Source organism: Drosophila persimilis, unplaced genomic scaffold (assembly GCF_003286085.1).
Source record: "Drosophila persimilis strain 14011-0111.01,24,50 unplaced genomic scaffold, DperRS2 tig00000431-arrow-pilon, whole genome shotgun sequence".
In the NCBI taxonomy this organism is placed as follows: Eukaryota; Metazoa; Arthropoda; class Insecta; order Diptera; family Drosophilidae; genus Drosophila; species Drosophila persimilis.
The window spans coordinates 6,676,653-6,681,412 of NW_020825312.1; positions in this window are offsets into that span (position 1 = coordinate 6,676,653).

Consider the following 4,760-nt stretch of genomic DNA (forward strand, 5'->3'; position numbering starts at 1 on the left):
ACAGCTACTGGAGATTTTTAGGTTAGACTGAATTATGGGCAAAACATTTCGGAACCCGAATTCGAACAAAATGCATGACTTTCCGAAAGTAATGCATTCCAGTTTACTGAACACGAGGAAAGTAATAAATTTCCATTTACTGAACATTCCAGTTCAACAGACTTTAATAATCGGTTAGCTAAGTGGCTGCCTGCTAATAATGTCATCAATATGGCAATCTTCCTGAGGTGGCAAGGTTCCTACCACGAGGTGTACGTACTAACGAAACGAATTGTAGAGCTATGCGAGTATGTTCTTTACTATATTAAAGACTCTTTAAATATTAATGTAATTTAGTGGCTGGGATATTTGCAGGTAATTCGAAGTCATGAGATCCCAATGTTTATTGGCAAGAATTTGTTTGCGAGTTAGGAGAATTAATAAAGGAAGAAATGATATTTCAATATATGTGTATCTGAATATCTATAAAAGTACGTATATGCGATGCGCCAGCCCGCATATATGGGGTGTGAAATATCATTCGGGTTTTTATTCTTGCAACTAGTGCATTCAAAAAGGAGAAACTTTCTGCAACCGTCTAATTTTCAAGAAATCAATTAACCCACCACGAATCAATGATAACTTTCGAAATCGTATTCAACCTGAAAACCACAACATCCAAGGCAAACTTGTTCTTGAAAATATGCCAATAGATATGGTAAATCAGTTTCCCTTAGACAACATACACGTATTTTATCTTGGCGTCATGAAATCGGTCCTAATGGCTGAAGTAAGAGCTGAAGGTCATACATTTTCTTTGAATCGGGACTCCATAGCTTCCCTTAAGATTAAACTCATGTCTTTTAACAATTTTTTACCTAGGGATAAATTTATATATATATATATATGTATATATAGTACAGGGATCTGAGCTTACCCGGAAACCCGGCTTCGATCGCCATTGCCAATTATAGAAGATTCAGGAGATGCGACATGTTCTACAAATTAATTAATTTAATTTATCTTTAGGTTTTGAATCAATTAAAAGAGAGCTGAGTAAGATTATGTTGTGACAGCAACAAGTCAACAACAAAGCCTTTCGAGGAGTTTTTTCATTACAGATATTTTGCTGTTTTTTCAATTCAGAAATCAAACGGACCAGAGAACAACAATACAATACAGCACAACATATAGAAAGATGGGAAACGCATATTTACAAACAAATATAAAATAGAAGTAGTACCGAGTAGTACTCACGACCAGTGATCAGTGTTGCCAGTTTAGCCTTTTTAAGGCTAGATATAGCTTATTTGAAAACGGATATGCTTGGAAAATTTTGAAAATTCTTATAGCCTCAAATCTGGTTTTTTTTTAATCCCCTAAAAAATTCACTTAGTCCCTTGGCAAATTACGGAGGACACTATAAAGCTTTGGTCAGAAGTACATACTGATTTATAGAGATGCTGGCAAAAACAAACCTTTTGAAGAAATCGCTTTATTTGCCATTGGAATTTGAAGTCTAGGTGGTCAAATGCTGTGATTGAACGGGTATTCAGTCAAATGAATATCGTTAAGACCAAACTTACGAACAAAATGACTGTTAAGTCATTAAACTTAATATTAAATATAAGGTTTGTTTTAGAAATATTTAATTGTTGGATGTATACCACTGAAATTCGATTGAAATTTGACGGATATGGATTGCGCCCTCATGGCAAACCACCAATTACCGGGATATATTTAAATTTAATACGTTACAGCGATAAATTTACCGATTCGAGTAAAAGCGAATTCGATGAAATAAAGATACAATAAGAAATCAATATATCTTTGTGCTGTTTTATTTGTAGCCTATTTTTTACAATTTTTAGCTTGTTCTAGCCTGTATTTTTGCGAAATCTAGCATATTTTGACGGTCAAAATCTGGCAGCAATGCCAGCATTTCAGCGGATTTCAGGCTATGACTGAACTTTTTTTCTAGGCCGCATTTCTGTTTATTTCTCTTCCACCTTTCATAGACAATGTGGTGGAGCAGTTAATAAAACAAGATTATTAATGTGTGTAGATTTATTATAAACGCTCGAGGGTGGTAGGGACTGGCTTCATTATGGAACAACATTGTTCCCGTTACGTTCAACTTATGAGAAGCGCAGAGTTTGAGTTCGCTTTGGTCGATCCCGTTACTTAGTATGAGCCATAATGAAATTATACAAGGTAGTCTTGTCGATGCCTGTTGATGCGGAAGGTTATTTGGACGAATTTCATGACATATGTATTCTTAACCCTTACGACCCGACAACAAAAAAATGACATATAGCATATTATATTAAACAAATGGTATATTAAAATTAAAATCAAAGAATTACAAGTACAATTTATATATTATCACTAACCATACAGTATATACTGTATGGTTAGTGGTTGTACTTTGTACAATTGAAAATTAAATGCGAGGCGTTATCGATACTATCGCATGTATCACATATGTTACTAGGAACTACATGCATTTTGGCGAGAGTGTGCCTATCGAATGCGTTACCACTAAGCAGTCTGTTGATTCTTTTAGCGTCAATGGCTTTAAGTTTAGTTTTATTTAGTAACCACGGTTTGGATGATGTTGAGGGGAAAAGCGAGCAGTAACCTCGGTGCTTGATACTAGCGAACTCGGCGTATTCTCTCTCCCATTCTGCTTTTAAGATTCTGTGTATTTCGCACATATCGTCTTTAAGGTTCCATTTGACCACTGTGTATTTTCCTCGTCTGTGGGCTTCTTTTGCTGCTGCGTCGACTGAAGTGTTCTGAGGGATGTTAGCGTGTCCGGGAATGTAGTGAACCTCTACAGTTCTTAGATGTGGATTTTGTTGGATCTTTTCTCTGATTTTGTAGGCGATAAAGTTATCCTGAATGTTCTTCGCCAGAATGAGGGCCCCGTTTTTGCTGTCTGTCAGGAGCGCGACACGAGGAAAATTGTACAAAATAGCATGGTCCAATGCCTTCTCGATAGCAAGGAGCTCGGCGGACAACGAGGAAAGGGTTTTGTGCGTGTAATAGCTATCTAAAAAACCTGTCCTATCGTGCAGGAAAGCGGCGCTGGAATGCCCATCTGCGACTGACCCATCCGTGTAATAGATTTCAAAACCACCCTTTGTCAGCTGATCCTTCTTTTCCCCGTGGAGTAGCATGATACCTGCCTGGTCTATAGCGTGCTTGTTGGGTGCAGAACCCTTGAAAAATTCTAAGTCGGAGCTAATTTTATTGCAAAATGAAGCTGTGTTCTCGAAAACCTCAACTCTATCTATTATGCTGCCAAACTCCCGATATGCCTTAGCGTAGCCCGTGTTTAAATCCCTATTTGCTGACACTGTTTCACTTGCTGGGAGATTAAATGCAAACACCTTAACCAACTCTTTCGCCGCCAGGAATCTCATCCTGTAGTCCGGGGGAAGTTCTCCTGCCATGTGATATATGATAGGAACGGGAGTGCAGATTATCAGACCCAGCGACTTTCTGAGGTGATGGTTGAAGTGGGATTTGATTTTGGCCAAGGCAGATTTGGACAGGTTGCAGAATGATGAACACGCGTACTCTAGCCTACTTCTGACAAATGCCTTGTAAAATATAAGCCCTCTTTTGGGGCTGATACCATTGTGAAACCCACTGAGTAATCTGAGAAACGCACAATTTCTGTTCGATTCCGAGATGGCCAGATCAATGTGTCCAGAGGCTGAGTTGTTTGCTGAGATAGTCCTGCCTAGGTATTTGATCTGCTCTACTTGTCTGATTTCAACTCCCTGATGCGAGATATTTAGCGCAGTTCTACGATTGTTGAAGTAAATCACTTTAGACTTCACCGGATTGAATGACAGGTTTAGCCTATTGCATTTTTCCTCGAACTTATCTATACTGTCTTCCAGCACCCGTTTCGCAATGGATACGTCTTTTTGGAAACAAACTATGAAAAAGTCATCAGCATACTGAAACAGTAAGCAGTTAATAATTGACTGTTAATATCATGTAGTTCGGCTGTGTAAAGGTTAAAAAGGGTTGGGCTGAGACAGCTGCCCTGGCAAACACCTCTGTTCACCTCTACCTCGCTTTTGCCCTTTATGAGGATTCGTCTGTTAAGGAAGTTGGAGATCCAAGCCGTGAGGCTTGTATTGAACCGCATATCCCTCATCCTGTGCTCGAGTGTGTCCACTCTTACGCAGTCGAACGCTCTTTGTAAATCCAGGCAGGCTGCGACAACCTGACAACCCCTCGCCTTCAGCGCCAGAACTTTGTTGATAAGGTCGTTGATGCAAAGAGCAGTGGACCTGTTTCTCCTGAAGGCATAGGACCTGTCCGGTAGCAGGTCACAGTTTGCTATGTGCTCGACCAGCTTCAACTTTATCAACCCCTCTATGGATTTGAACAGCGTGTTAATCAAACAAATCGGCCTATGGTTTTGGAAGGAAGTAGGGTCTGCATTCTTCTTGGGGATGGGTACCACTTTTATCCTGCGCCAGACTTCAGGGATGACGCCACTCAGCCATACTTTATTTATAATTTCAAAAATGTCTTGTTTTTTCCCACTTGGTAGCTTTTGAAGCATCCTGAACGAGATGCCATCAGGGCCTCTTGGGGTTCCTGGTTTTTAGGAAGGCCAGGAATTCTTCCAGTTCCAGGGGTTCCGGGTCGTCTGGTCCTAACAAAGGGGCAGGAATTTTCTTAGGGGGCCTACTGTTTGACGTGGATGGGGTTTCTTTAACCATATTGAGAAAGTTTTTGTCATCTTCGTTCGT